The following is a 17,308-nucleotide window of genomic DNA, read 5'->3' as shown; positions in this document are numbered from 1 at the left end:
TTGTCCCTATGTTGTGAAACTTTAAGTGATTGTCCAGGTAGCCTGCTCTTCTGTCTTCACTGAACCTTTTGGAAGCTGCTAGCCAAAACTGGTTGTCCCTATGTTGTGAAACTTTAAGTGATTGTCCAGGTAGCCTGCTCTTTCTGTCTTCACTGAACCTTTTGGAAGCTGCTCGCCTGCCCTTCCTGCCTACCCTATTATTATTATCTTCCTTCTCAGGTCTTTGATGAGATTGAAGATTAGACTGCCTCAATTATTGTTCTCTCTTCCTAAATAGAAATATTGGGGACAAGACCTAAACTTTATAGCTTCATAAATCTCTATTGTAATCTCTGTTATGCCTTCACCCTAGGAGTGGATATGTGGTTCCTACCATTTGCTCTTGTTACCTCAATGGCAATAGGTCTTAAGTGTGTATGTTCTTAGTTTTTCCGTTTCTTAGAGCATACTTGATATTTACCATCTTTGTATATAGTTTTATATAAACCTAAATCTTTTCTTTAGACTAAAAGAGGAATTATAGTGAGATATCCACCCTGCCCACATCTGTTGCATTTTCCACATCCATTGGGATGTGGGGACGGGTGCAGGCATGACCTGGGGGGATTAGGTCTGGGGTCCTGAACCCTAGTTTGCTCTCCTACTTCCTGGTTGTAGATAGCATCTGGAGGTATCCTTGGAACAGGTACCTGCAGCAGTCATCTGTTTCTGGTGTAAATGATTTCTCCACAAATAAACACCCATCAGACTATCATTTCCCAAATTCTTATTTACCATGCTTTAATAAAAGTTAAATATGGATTACATAAACAATTAAAACAAACATATAGCACCTAGTTGATTGGAAGCCGTATATAAGTTCTCAAATCTCTCTGGCCCCCACAAACAACCTAGTACTAATGAGTTTATTTTCGAATTGTATGATAATTTCTAAGAACATTTGTATATTTGTTCCTTGTTCTCTTTCTTTGTCTCCTTATCTTCTGTTTGTTTTGTTCTATTATTATTTGTTTTTCATTTCATTTGTTTTATTATCTTTTAGATGTCCATTTGTTTTCTAAGGTGAGACAGACAGGGAATGGAATTTGGATAGGAGGAGAGGACCTTGCAAGGTTAAGAAAATATTGTGTGAAACCAATCTATTTTCAATAAAAGAAAAACAGAAAATATAGGTGTTAGAAGATATAGCTGAGTGATACGGTCTGTGTACAATCTTATGTTTATGGGTTTTTTGAAATGTAAAAACCATAACAATTTAAAACAGGTAAAACACATCAATAAAGGAAAAAGGAAATAAAAACACAGTTGTAACAGAAGACAAAGTGATATGGGAAAAGACATACAGAAGAAAATAAAAACAATTATTCTAGCCAGTCTCTAGTCAGCATCCTGCTCCTCAGTTGTTGACCACAGTAATTGCTATGAGATGCATCAGTATTAGGATTGTAGGTATTTAAAGAGAAGGTTCCTCCAGGACTTTAGGACTTTAGCTGGAGCCTGGGTTACCAGTGTCTCTGTTCTTGTTGTTCTTTCTGAACAATTTATAGAACAACTTACACACAATGTTTACTAAGCACAAGGAGTGTATTGGATAATATCTTGTACACAGAATAAGTCTCACAACTCTTCAATAAATTAAACAAAGATTAATGTTTTCTTGGAAATACAAGAGCTTGATCTTATACTTAAGATAACAAAAAAGTATCTTCTCCAAATTACACAATCTAATCATTAGTTTTCCTTTGTTTTGTTGTTCTTGTTCTTAAAGCATTAGCTCTATTTTTCACCTCTAAATACTTAAAACTATGATGTGTTGGTAAACCCACACTGCTACTCAAAATAAAGCACTTAACTCAAAAGAAGAAATCCAAAGACAAAGATTAGAAAGAATAGATGTGTAATACCTTAATCTATCCAACTTATCATGACTCAGAGAAGCAGTTGTCTATGGTTCCTCAATGTGACAAACAAAGCCACATATGTTCTCAGGACAGCTGATGGTTGCAGGGTTCTAGGTAAAACAGAAACTATTCACAACATTGCCAGTATTGAGAGTTTAAATTGAACCACAGTATCATTCATGTTTAACATCATTTATGTAAAAAGGCATGCATTTTATGTAGAATTAAACACACACATGAATATGTATAGTTCTCAGATTAGTAAGCTAAACTGCAATTTTCTTTCAAATAGCTTTGTGTGGAAAAAATAGCACTTCTGGCTAAACAGGATTTCAGGTGCACATTCCAATGTGAAAAACACAAGAGAAGGACTTCCCACTGCTGGGACAGGTAAATAGCTATACTTTTGAAAAAAATATATGGGTATCATTTTGGAGTCTCTAGCAGACTATTATTACTGTATTATTTTGAAGTCTTAATTTTATTTTTACTTATAAAATAAGTAGCTTTATAATAAAATCTTGATTTGTAAGTACCAAATGATAGTTACAGCAACATACTTAACATCTTACAGATAACTAGTGACATTTTAATTGATTATACACAAGGCCTGACAGGATCCATGCTATAAAAATTTGTATTCTTCTGAATAAATTCAGGCTTGAAAATGTTAAAAAAAAGAAAAAAATCAACATACCAGTAAAAGTGCTTCCTTTATCATGATAGATAGGCATGTCACATCCTGTCATAACCTTAAAGGGTTGGTGGCTATGAAGAAATGTATCATTTTTATCCCCTTTCTATTAGACATGACATTTGGGAAGTAGCAAATATATCTTTCATGTGAAAACTATGATGGCAAAGATTTTCCATATGAAATGATGTTGACACTGTTACTTCTTTTGAGAGGACAAAAGCTGTTTATTTGGGTGTAGAAAATGTTAAGATTCAGAAAGAAAAGTCACTGGAGACAATGACAAATGGTTGGACCAGGTCTTCTCACTCAATCTCACATAGTAGATCTGAGATTAGTGGTATTTTAGCATAGAAGCATGCATGTGCATGCTCAAACATGTACAAGTTAAAGAACTTTCCTTCAACAAAACAATCAGAAGAACAAAAGGAGTGGACACTTTGAGATGACAGGAGTTTCTTAGAGAGACACAGAGGTACTGAGGAAAGACTGGGGCTACAGCTAGGTAGGCCTATCTATTCTTGATTCATTCCTTGTAATGGTTGCCTGCACTTGTCTGGTTGTTTAAGCCATGACACTGTGTGTTTGGTGCCATCATTGGCATCCAGCACCAAAATCTCATTTACTATGAGGATATTCCAACAGAGCTTTCCGTGGGATTATCAATTAAATAGGTACCATGGTTAAAGGAAAAGCAAGTAGAAGAAAATCCATGAAATAAGGAATCAGACAGAAGATTGTTAGGAACAAATTATAATTGAATGGATTCTGGTTCATAAATTCATGTCACTGTGAAATTCAATATGTGTGCTACTTCTGTTTGACACCATATACATACACCATGGGTGCCTTCTTATTTTGTATTTTTAAGACTATCATTTTATTTGTTTTTATAAATGTCATTCATTTACAATGTAGATAAATTTTGTACATGTACAATGCAAATGTAAGACAAAATTTATCAAAATTCTCACTCTATGAAAAAAATTCTTTGTAATTTTATCCTATTTTCACAAATACAGTGTAGATCTAATATTCATAATCAGAATTCAGTATGCAAAAATATTGCCTTTATAATTAAACTCAATGTCACATGCATTTAAAAGTTTAAGCACATTTTAAGTTTAAGTTTATAACAGTTAAATCACATGTTTTTAGGTAACTTAATTAATTTCCAGATTTCAATTTGGTCCACACAAATTAATTTGATCTTTTCTTTCTTTTCAGTGCAAGACTTTAACCCAGGATGTCACATATACCAGGTAAACACCACATCACTAGCCTGCATGCAAAGTCCCTAGTGTGAACTCTTCTAAATAGATAGTCAAGTGTTCCTGACTTCTTTTCTTTTTCTAACTTTGAAACACTTACATATCACTTTGAAAAGGATTAACTTGCCCAGGATAAATAAGTGCAGGAGGCCACTGCATGTTGATGCATGTTTAACTTCTGTTTCTAGGTCAACCAGAGTAAATCTGACAAGCTGTCCTGAACAGGTGGAATGGTCATTGCATCTTTAGATTGTTCATTCAGAAAGAGAAGGCTGACTGTAATATGATATTGTCTTTACCTGTTCAACAAGTGTGTATCCCATTCTACTATTGGTCAGGGAACACAATCTGAGCTATATCAACAATGCCTTCCTCACTGAAAATGTCATGATCATAGAGGGCTCTGAAAGAGTGACCAAAAAGGCTGGTTTCTTGAATGTTCCCATCCCTTTCCATATTCCCAGACTAATTTCCCACTATATACAACTCATGGGTTATTCCTTGTTTATGATCCATTGTCTACATTTAGCTCTTCTAAAAATTGTATTTGTGTCCTCAGTTTTTACTTGCTATTAGTAATAGAGCTGAACTTTAGTTCAGCAAACATTTGGGATACTCAGCTCTTTACCTAAAGGTGTCTCAAATGCCATCTCATCAACGAACTTCTGAGGTTGTAAGATTTTTAATCTCTTTTCAGGTAATTTTCCTGAATATTCTTCATTGCCAATGTTGACAATTCTATTGACACTTCTGTGGTACACAGGAATGTTATTTTTATAAGAGTTCTTGAGAATATTGGTGAGATCTGGAGGAAATGTACCACACATAGGGCATTTTCAATTCCAAGCTATTTCTTAAAGAAATAGGTGAGAAGGTCAGCCTGAATGTCTTCACAATAAACTCAATTTGCCCTCTTCAGAGAAATTTCCTTTCCCATCAAGTTTATTACCTATATGTTTTTCTGTTGAATGTGTCAATGGGATACTGCCATATCAAGGCACTCCACATTGTTCTGTGTTGCTAAAGAAGTCAAACAGCCAGGTTAATAATCCACTGATAGGCATTTCCCACAGAATTAGGTATTCCAAGCTGTGCTGTAGGAAAGCATCTTTTGTGTAGCTCTCAAACTACTGTTATCCACCAAGGTTGGCTATTCATATGCCTCCTGGAAGATAAAATGTAGCATCTTTCTTTTCATAGAATATCTCTTCAGTCATTAGTTTTCTGCAGCTGCATGTATATGGAGATACAGTTGCTGAATATATTTTTTTCCCACAAAATTTAACCCAGTATTAAGTAAAGCAATTACAACTCTTACAAAACAGTTTGATATAACTGTAGACAAAGATTCTGTAAAAGGAGATTTTTTTTGAGATTCCATACACCTTTGGAGCAAACATTTGGAGGGGCACCAAAGAAGGAAAGTGTATTCAAACATGCTGAGGTGAGATACCTATTTAGACATTTGTGTAAATATCTACAAAGATGTCATTGATTTGTTCATACATCTACCTATCTGTCTATATGATTCTCTATCCATGTTTTATATACTTGGTAGTTGGGTAGTTGGCATATGATTAGGTTATTTTTTTGTTTGTGAGTGGCCTAAAATCTAAAATAGGTCAAACAATCATGGATTGTGATTGTGTGTATATGTTTGTGTGTGTGTCTGTATGTGCGTGCATGCATGTGTGCTTGCGTGTATGTATGTTTGTGTGTGTGTGTTTTGTGTGTGTGTGTGTGTGTGTGTGTTTGTGTGTGTGTTAGGTAAGAGTGGAGCTGACACTGACACAGATATAGAATGAGCTACTTAAACTTTATAAACTTCACCTACACAAGAACCAGTTTAAGTGCACTTCTATTCCAAAAGTTTGTATGCTGTGAAATTATGTCTCCTAGAAATGACAACAAAGTTATACCCATAATTCTTCACAAGTATGGCTGCCTAAATCAGGCCTGAAAAGTGACAATTTCAATAGACATGCTAATAATGAAGGGGGAATCTCTCTTTATATCACCCATAAACAAAGAACTATAAGCAATTAGTAACTTCTGATAAAGAGATAATTATCCTGTCCCAGGAATGATTACCCCACTTGGTTATCCAATGCAAAGTGATCAACTCTGATATCATGAACACAAGCAACAAAATTTGACTCAGGAGGACATACATACATATACATATCATCGCTCTCTATGTGTGTGTGTGTGTGTGTGTGTGTGTGTGTGTGTGTCACAATAATTATCAAAGAAAAAGTGATCATTAATTTAAGGAGTAGGGAAGAAAATGGGATGTTGGGAGGAGGTGGAGATGGATATATTATTCATAAAAACTAAAAACACATGTTTACAATTTTGAATGTTGAAGGCCCAGAAGAGGTTAGCATTTCATTTATTAGCTTCAACTTGTTATTAAAAGTGTAATTTTGATGGTCATAAGTATTACAGATAGGCCAGATCATTGTAAAATCTAGGAAGAACATGCTATATCATATGAATAAAATAAAACTTCATGTTAACATAATAAAACAATTGAATATATTTTTCTTGTGTTCTGCAATTTAGTTTGTAGATATTTTGCCAAAAATATTTGTGTATCTATGTTCACCAAGAAAATGGGTAAAAAAAATTCTCCTATTCCATTATGCTTTTATCTGGGTTGGGTGTCAACATTATATATGCTTCATCAAAAGCATTTGCTTGGGTCCTTTGGTTCTATACTTTATGGACTGGTTTGAAAAGCATTGGTTTGAAAGAACTCAGATGTTTTCTCAGCTGTGTCGCTGGGTCTGTACCCTTTCAGTTGGTACTTTTTTTTTTTTTTTTTTTTTTTTTGCAGATATTTTAATCTTGTTTCTTCCTATAGATATGTTTAACTTGTGTTTCCTACTTGATTTAATTTTTGTAGATCATATACATCTATTAACCTTTCATTTATTTTAGATTTTACAAGATAGAGGACTATGCATTTTTAAGGCATGTTCTAATGCTTTTTGAACTTTATGAGTATTTTATGAGTATGTTATGTTCTCTCTCTTTTAATCATGACATTAATGTCTCTCTATCTCTCTCCCCCTCTCTCTCTCTTAGTTTATCTAAAGGACCATTGGTTATATGTTGCAATATGAGCTCTGTCACAGGAAAAAATGTAAAGACTGTGTTTCAAAGTGTGCTGTTCAAATCTCATACACATTTGTGTGTTCTGTTCTTCATATTGCTGTAGATTTTTAACTGCATTTGATTAGGATCATGTCAGATAAAAGAAATTATTTTGTTTTTCTCTAGTCAGAAAAACTTATTTCTGTCTTATTTCATGATTTATTATAGATAAAATTCTACAAGTTGCTGAGAAAATGTATATTCTGCAATGTTAGGATGGAATAATCTGTAGATATCTGTTAGGTCCACATGATCTAGGATGAAGTAGTGTATATTTAAGAAATTGTGTGTATTAGTGTGTACTGAGCATATGTTTGAAATTATAACATCCATTTTATGGGTTGTTGTTATTTATAATTGTGACATGACCTTCTTCATCATTCCTGAAGTATTTCAATATGGTCTTTAGATATTTAAACAGTGGCATTTTCTTAGAATATCACTTTTAACCATGTCACTCTAAATTTGTGTCTGTCTTTGGTGGGAACACTTTGGTTATGAACACTTGGATCCTGTTTACTAATCCAACATGCTAATGTTTCTTTCTATGGGGTAATTGAGACTATTAATATTCCGAGTTACTATTGAAAGCTGAGTATTGATTCCTGTCACTGCATTGATTTTGTTATGCTTTGTGTTTTCTATTCCCTCACTTGCTTAACTGCTGTCCTAACATTGTTTATTCTTTCTTAAAATGTTGTGGAAGAAAATGTCCAAAAGATCATTCACCTGGACCAAGTTTGCTTTATTCCTGAGATGCAGAGATAGTATGAAACATAATAATCAATAAATGTAGATTATCACATAAATATATTAAAAAACAGAAATCACATAATTTCAATAAATATAGAAAACTGTACCAACATTGACAAATGAGATCCCACAAAATGAAGAACCATCTGCATTGCAAATGAATTAATTAAAAAAAATAACCCACACAATGCAGGTAAAGCTTTTGCTACCTATACATTTGACTGAGGATTACTAAGTAGAACATACATGGAAGGGGGCATGGAAGGGAGGGAGATGGAACTGGGAACAATATGTAAAATAAGAAAAATATCAACCAAAAATACAAATAAATATATAAGGGAATTTTCATTCATGTATATAATGAACTTTAAGAATATTTCTCCCATATTGTCCTAATCTCCCACAATTCACTACTCAAGTACCAGACACCATTTGATTTCTGTCTTCCTGTCATGTGCACACACTTCAATATATTATATTTAATATAAAATATGATTAACTTTGTTCTTGCTACTGAATTCAAAACTACTGTATGATATACCACATTTTCTTTATCCCTTCTTTATTGTATAACACAGTTTATTATGAACACTGATACAGCATACACAAAAAATTAAGTATGTGACATGTTTACTTGGATTTCTTGGGGTACATATTCAGGAGTGGTATACTCAGGTTGTATAATAGACTAACTTTAGTTTTTAGCAACCTCCACACTGATTTTCATTCTGGCTAGTCTAGTTTAATTCCCATTAGCAGTGGTTGAAGGGTCACTTTTGTCCTGGATAGCAGTTAGTAGTATTTATTTTATGTTTAAAACCAAACTTTATTTTTAGAACTCTCCAATAGATACACTTACCAAAAGTAATCAAACTCCAAGTTTATGTAATACAGTTAATTTCTATACATTTAGAATAAAAAATTATGCTTAGAAGCTTTGGAGTGTCACATTAAACTTTACACTTTCAGTACTGAATATATTTTATTAACTTATCAACCACCAATGTCAAAAAGTCCTAGACATGGTTAGAACCAGAAACAATTATCTTTATATCCTTTCTCATAAGTCATGTCTTTGTCTGCCTTCAATTCTCCCTTAGTTCCTTTTATTTAAGTTTCCATAGTTTTTTTCATGTAACACTGTACATATATATATATATATATATATTAACATATATTATTAATTTTTATTATTGGATAGAATCTGAATATCAGAGAAAATATGCATTTTTTCTTTCTGAAATTAAATTCTAAAACTATACATTTCCCTACAGAACTTTAAATTTCATTTTCCTTTAGAGACAATTATATATTTATCATCTATCAATCATGTATCTATCTATCTTATGCCCCATTTTCATTACCTATTCATCTGTTTATGAACAACTAAACTGGACCCAATACTTGGCTCTAGTAATTGAAGCAGCAATAAATTCAGGGGTACAAATATCTTTATGGTTGGAAATGGAATTCTCTGAATATATGCTCAGGAGTGAAGTAATTACACATACATAAGGTAGGTCTACTTTTAAATACTTTGAAAAATCTCAAATAGTGCTGTCCCAGTGGTTGTATTAATGTTATCCTCTACCAACAATGAGTAAGGTTTCCACTCTATCCTCATCTCCAATATTTGTGTTCAGATTTGATGACAAAATAGTTTCTGACTGGGATGAGGAGGTATCTCAGGCTAGTTTCAGTTTGTATCTCCTTAATGGCTAGGAATATTCAACACCTTTAAACATAATTATTAGTTATTTGTGTTTTCTTTTTTAAACTGCCCATTCTGTTCATTTCCCAATTCATTGTTAGACTGGCAATTTTATTTCATCGGTAATTAATTTCTGCCGTTGTTAGTAAATTCTGGATATTAGCTCCTATTTTGTATATAGATTTAATAATAAATGCACGCAGTGACATCATGAAGATGCATCTACCTTGGATTTTATTTTGACTAGAGAAGGGAAAATTATTTCTTCTGTGAAATAATCCTCAAAATCATATATTGTAAGAGTGTAGAGCTCTTATCCATGGTGTTTGTATGTTTTCAACAGATAGGAAAGCAAAGGATAAGCAAAATAAATACTTTAGTGTAAAGTGTTTGCATGTTAACATTCCTTATGAAATTGATGAAAAATTAAAATGTATGTCTTCTTAAATTATTCATCAAAATATTTAAACAGAAAACTTTTATAGTATACTAACTCAGTTAATTATAGAAAGTATAAAGACAATCAATAGACTCAGCAGTAGCTATAAAATCAGTCTATTGGATACACACAGACTTTAATATTATATGATGTGAGATAAAGCAAACACATTTGTTTTATTTTATATAGAAAAGAGAAAATATAGTGAGTGATAATATGAGATGTCTGAAAAAATTAAACACTCACAAAAAGAAATGCATTTAAAAAAAGTAAAATATAAGAACTGATATCTTCCTCAGGTCAGCTGTTTCTCAGGTTTTTCCCAGCATGGTCTTGACCCCATTGTTCATCACTTCTTCTTTGAAACTGGATTCTCGGAGTTTGGCTCAATGCTTAGTTGTGGATCTCTGCTTCTGCTTTCATCAGTTACTGGATGAAGGCTCCAGGATGGCATTTAAAGTAGCCATCATTCTCATTATAGGGGAAGGGCATTTATGGTAACATTTCCACTATTTCTTAGATTCCTAGTTGGGGTCATCCTTGTGGATCTCTGTACAATTCCCTAGTGCCAGATCCCTCCTTAAACCAATAATGGCTCCCTCTATTGATGTATCTCTTTTCTTGCTCTCCTCTATTCATCTCCCCATTCAATCTTCTTGATCCCTCATGTTCTCCTGCCTTCTTTCTCCTATCTTCCTCCCCCCTCCCCACATGCTCCTAATTTGTTAAGGGGTCTTGTCCCTTTACCCTTCACTGGGGACTGTGTATGACTCTTACAGTCCTCATTGTTTCCTAGCTTCTCTGGATGTATGGATTGTTTGCTCTATGTCTAAAATCCACATATGAGTGAGTACTGACCATGTTTGTCTTTCTGTGACGGTGTTACCTCACTTAGGATGGTTTCTTCTACTTGCATCTATTTGCCTGTGAATTTTAAGATTCTGTTGTATTTTTTTTTTCGGTTTTGTTTTGTTTTTTTTGTTTTGTTTTTCTGCTGAGTAGTATTCCACTGTGTAAATGAACCACGTTTTCTGTATCCATTCTTTTGTTGAAGGGGCATCTAGGTTGTTTCCAGGATCTGGCTATTATAAATAATGCTGCTATCAACATAGTTGAACTTAAGGATCCCAATCTGACAGTTAGGGAACCAACATAGGACCAAACTAGGGCCCTTGAACATGGCTGTCAGCTAGGAGGATTGGGCAGTCTGTGGGGCCTCTGAAGTGGAACTTGTACGTATCCCTAGTGAACGAATGGACTTCAGGAGTCCATTTCTCATGGAGGGATAATATCTTAGCCTGGAGACACAGGGGAAGGCCTAGACCCTACCCCAAATGACGTGACAGATTTTAATGATCCTTCATGAAAGGCCTCATCCTCCCTGAGGAATGGATGTGGGATGGGACTGGAGGGTTGGTGGGGGGCATGGGTGGATGATAGGGAGAGGGAACTGGGATTGATATGTAAAATCATATTTTTCTAGTTTAAATAAAATTTATTATAAAAAAGAATTGATATGTTTTACATATATTTGTTTTTTGAAAATGTCTCTTGCTTTTCTGGAAAACTGATTTAGGGGAACTCTCCACATTAGTGCTTACCTGCCACAGCATCTCTACTAATGATGTGGCAAGTAAATCCAGGAAAATAGAAAACATTAGTTAAACTTTATGTGATCATTAGTTTTACCCATTTTACTTTCTATTATATTGGACTTGCAGATCTTGACATGGTAACATGTTCATATGGAATATTGAGTAATTATATTGGTTAGCTTGGAATGACATGAAAAAGAATGGAAGTGGGCTGGGAAGACAGTAAGGAGGGAAGAAGGGAAAGCATCCACAGGATAAGTATGCTTTAACAGGAAAATTTGATGTCCCAGCTCTGGGGATTGAAAGTTCTGGAAGATGTGTTTTCTTCCAGAGTTACAGGCAAAACACTGTCATAGCAGTTACAACAGCATTTAATCAGAAGATTGAGCATGAGAAATCCTGGTATGCTGGTACATCTGCACCAGTACAATTGGTTTATAAACAAATCTGCTAAAAGTTCCTGTTCACCTTATTAGAGGTTATGTGTCTATTCTTTTATGAAATAGTTGCATGTTTTGGTTTCAGTCTTTATTCATCTGTTTCCATTGCAAAATTAACTTTTAGTAGTTGAATACAGAACCTTTTTTTTAACATCCAAAAGTTGATCAGCCATAACATTAAAGAAATACATATACGTATCATATTAGTAATTTCAAATAATTCACTGTATTTATTTCCTAAAGAAATGAAGCTTCAGAGGGCCTAAAGAATATGAACATGTCTGATTTGGTATGAAATTCCTCCTTCATGATTATCCAAATACATATTTTTATTATATATTCTAAGCTAAATTTGAATTCAAATTATACAGTATCTTAATAAACAGCATTGGTATTAACAAATGGAGAATGGAAGGAACATTTCTGTATTATGTCATTCATTTTCAGGCTCTTCATTAGTTGAAGGGGAAAAATGGTAAGAACATAAATATTAAGGCATAAAAATTTTTAAAACGTGGCCATTTGAGAATCATATATTGAAAATTCTCTGTTTAACTCTGTACCCCATATTTAAATTGAATTATTTTGTACTTTGATGTCTAGTTTCTTTAATTCTTTATGCATTTTTTGGGGTTAGTGAAAATCTTTTCCCATTCTGTAAGCTGCTGTGTTGTCTTATTGACAGTGTCCTTTGCCTTAGAGAAGCTTTCCAGTTTCAGGAGGTCTTATTTTTTTATTGCTGCTCTTGGTGTCAAAGCATTCTAGTTTACTTCCCACTTTCTCCTATGTCAGGTTGAGGGTTAAGCTGGATTTATGTTGAGGTCTTTATCCAATTGACCTTGAGTTTTGAGCATGGTGATAGATATGGATCTATTTGCAATCATCTACATGTTGACATCCAGTTGTGCCAGCACTGTTTGTTGACAATGTTTTTCTTTTATCCATTGTACCACTTTGGCTTTGTCAAAAATTAGATATGTTCATAGTCCAGAGGTCAGTAGGCCAAGAAATATGGGGTAACTTTTTACAAATTTCTTAGACAATTCAAACTTATTTTTTGTTTACATCCCAGAATTATCTAAATGCTAGAATGAAACACCACACCAATGGACACATGTGCCATAATGTGCTCTTGCTTAAAATTTTTATTTGGCATTATAGCTTATAATGCATTGACTATGGTATCAGTTGCACATAAACAAGTTTTACCTCATTATATTTTAGTTGTACAGAAGACTCATCAATGAAGATGTTAAGCTATTCCCTGTTTATAACTTTGGGCTACTCCTGGAAGACATTTGAAATGCATAGAACTTACAGTGAAACCCAGTGAAACCACGTTGTAACAGTTTACTCTTAAACCATGCACTTTGTCATGCTTTATAGATCCTGTTTTCAGATTGAGCACAAAGTCCAGAGAGAGTCTTATAAAGTCACAGTTTTTCACCTCAATCTATTTAGTCTATCCTACTGTTGTCACTAACCCGATCCCTGATTACCAGCTGTATTCCCACACTAATTTTGAGTTATGTCATTTTCCTCTAGTCTGTCCTTTGTCTACAGAGACACTTCATTCTGGATAAATGTGTCCTTTTCTACATAACTAATACATTTCCTTTCACATATTTAATTTCCTAACCCCCATCATGTATAGCACATCTACAGAAGATGTTCCATTGACATCCTTTTACAATATTGTAATGTAAAAAAAAAAGGGTGATGTACTTGTATTATTAAATGCAATATTTTGCAATGTATTTAAAGAGGATATTATATAGATAATTTGAAAGGACAAATGTCCAATATAACCAAAGTTTACAACTACAGTCTCAACTTGGATGTCTATAATAGGAAGCATCAAATAATTGTTGAAAGAACTAAAACTTAGGAATGAATATTTGGGCCTATGTTATACCCAAGCCTTTTTTTTTTTTTTGAAAGTATGGGGAATGTGTTTTTCACTCTCTCTGATATTTGTCTTTCATGTTACATTTTGGTGCCCAATGTGGGGCACAAGTCCACAACCCTAAGATTAAGAGTCTTACACTCTACTGACTGAGCTATCCTTGACCCAGAGAATGATATTGGGGTACAACCTTCAAGCTGAAAATTAGAAAAGCAAAGTACCTGGCCACTATCTCTTACCCCTACCTCAGGGTGAAAGGCCAATCAATACAAGAGCTCTTCACCAAGCCTCAGACTGCTGTCTCTCCTCAGTCTGGATGGAGAATGAATGCCTCTTACTGAATACTGAAGATCCTGCTTCTATATTTTGTACCCCTCTAGTGCTGAGATCAAAGGAGTGTTATGTGTTACTCTTTTAGACTGATTCAAATTTGTGTAACCCTAGGGGTACCTTGAACTTGGATAGTCCATCTATCTCCTAATCCTGAGTCCTAAGATTAAAGGTGTATACCACCACATCCTAGATTCTGGCTGTTGGGATTAAAGGTGTGGGTCACTACTCTCTTCTCTATAGCCTGAGACTGACTTTGCTTTTCTTCATCCTAACTCAAGCTTTAATAAATCATAAATAATGTACCACTACATGAAAGTGTCACGGAAACCATTTCAGGGAACTAGGAAGGAAGTGTTTGTTCCTCAGCCCTGAAGTCCTTACCCTACTCGCTAGAAGCAGTGACAATATGGATGGTGCTTTCTGACCCCTTAATACCATACTGAGTAAAAGAGCAGATTTGAAAGTTAAATAAGAAGCATATATGTTCTACACATTGTAAGGAAAGACTGAACATATTTTTGTTGTTGTGAACAACTTACTCTTTTAGGCATTTATCTTCACTGTTTAGCATTTATATCTGCAAAAAGCATTGTAAGTGCCTGGGTGACAGAGCCTTCAAAAGCATTGACTTATTCATATTACCCTGTATTATCTGAGATAAATGTCCCCATCTCTGTCTCAAGAACCACAAAAGTCCTTCCTTCTTTGACATTTCCTTGATCAGTTTCTGTTTTAAATATTTAAGTTGCTATTGTCAGCCTACCTTGGTCTTAATCTCCATGGAATAATGTTTCTATGTAAAAGAATGCAATGACTGCTTGTATGTTTCTTTTTCAAATGTCTCCTTTAAAACCTAAAGCACTCTCCCAACTTTCAAGGACAATATCTATGGGATAAATATATTGCTTGATACGATTATGTATGATACATTATTCATTTATAAATGCCACCATGCAGCTGATAATTAATTTTCCTTATATACACTTGGAAGATAACCTAATAAAGTCATAGCTAATGAGTGTTTATGTTCACAGAAGAGGATTATGTTGGTAATGTCATGCAAATCCCTAAGATTTGGAAGGCAGCTCTCATGAACATTGAATATTTGAATCACGAAATTATTCAGGACAAAGTTGTGTGTATCAACCATAAAACTGTAGCCAGCATATGTCATGTGGGAGCTAAAGTTTTTACAAAGCATCTGAGAGAAGATAACTGATGTGCTTGGATGAAATAAAAATGGAGAAAATGTAAAGAATTTCTTAGGAAATAGATTATACCATAGGTAGTATTTATCATGTGCATATTTTATGGCAACTTCTGTGCAACTGCTCTGCAATGACTTTTTAGAGCACATCCTTTTGGACTCCCAGGTTGCCTGCCTACCAGTAGAGTTTCTCTTAGGTGCAAAAAGAAGGGGGGGGGGTTTCCCCGCTGAACTGCCTTGGGCAAAGAGGCAATTAGTAGTATGTTATTCCTGTTATATTTTAATCATACATCAATGACAACAGGTGTAAGCAGAGGAAAGCATCGGAACATAAAACAGATCTGTTGATGTTCAAGTAGGATGTGTGCAGTTTGGATGTAGTGCTGGGTAAGAAACTTAGCAAATTCTGCGATGCTACTAAGCTGCTGAACATTGCAGTACTGAGCAAGAAAGCACAATTGATGGAAAAATGGAACCCTGGATCCATCACATCTATGAAGGAATCTGACCACTTTGACTAGATAAGGTGTCAATGATGAAAGTGAATTCATAAGAATGTATATTCCTCCAGCTGTGAAGGGGCCCCTGGTAGTAGGAATAGGATCTGTCTCTGGAGCATGAGCTAGCTTGTTGGAGCCCTTTCACTATGGCGGGATGCCATGCAGCAGGGAAGGGCTTGGTCCAGCCCCAACTTAATGTGCCAGACTTTGTCAACTCCCCATAGGAGCCCTTGTCTTTTGAGAGGAATGGAGAGGGGTGGACTGGGGGAGAGATGAGAGAGTGTGGGAGGAGGGTTGAAAGAAAGAACTTTGACTGGAATGCAAAATGAAATTAAAAATAATTTAATAATAAAAAAGAGTGAACACTCCTAATTACTGGTCTTAATCATGAGTTTTTCCAATCCATGTGAGCCATAAAGAATGTAGAGGACCAAGGTTAACTATGAGGAATCTGTTCTCTCATGCCACCTTGTGGAATCCAAAGGTCAAACACAGTTTGTTAGGCCTGCAATGCCTATATCTGCTGAGGCATCTCTCAGATCCACGATCTCCTTTCATGCAGTATGATACATTCTCATAATTCAGATGGCTTCTGCAGGCTGAAGAACCTAGTTTCTCTTTTCCATCTTCAAACCCTGTGGCAGCATAGATAGTTTCATATACTATAGGAAATGAATGATATCCAAAAGATTTTGAGGGATCACAGCTCATATCGCATCAATATATTCCCTCATGATGCTTTAGGAATAATACTATACCATGGATGACAAGAGTCCCAGACAGAATCTCACAAGGAAGATAGTTTCATTGTAAGATGCAAGAAATTTAGAAGGTCCCATAACAAAAGTGGGGAGACATAGTTTCCATAGCATCAGTGAGGAGTTGGCATCTGCATGCAGACAGCTTATTTCCTTCAACGTCTTTGGTAAAGGAATTTCTTATCTAGTCGTTTGGAATTAATTTTTCTACAAAATATCCACATTGTCTCTCTCTTGTATGTATTAGTTAATTTTTACTTTATTTAACACCCTTCTCTGTATTATGAGATTATAGAGGGTATGAATTTGCTCAACATTTATTTTAAAATCAACAGAAATAACATTCTCTCTCTGTTACTGTCTCTCTGTAACAGGTCTGTTTTGCACAAGAAAATTTCATTCTTTCCAGTAAGTAGTGGTCATACTTCCTTGGTCTCGTGTCTGCCAGGGGCACAGAATCTGTACTTCTAGTCTGAAGAATAAACAGTCAGTTTACCCCAGATGACTCAGTTGCCACGGGAGCTGGGAGGTGAGAGTGTTTGTAAACAGTTTTATCTCCATGAGCTCCTAAGGCTCTGAATAGATGTTCAGGGTCTGTAACTTCTAATTTTGTAACAGCATTGATTAGTTCTCATTCTGAG

This window comes from Phodopus roborovskii, unplaced genomic scaffold (assembly GCF_943737965.1).
Source record: "Phodopus roborovskii unplaced genomic scaffold, PHOROB, whole genome shotgun sequence".
NCBI lineage: Eukaryota > Metazoa > Chordata > Mammalia > Rodentia > Cricetidae > Phodopus > Phodopus roborovskii.
Note: the sequence above shows the minus strand (reverse complement) of the source record.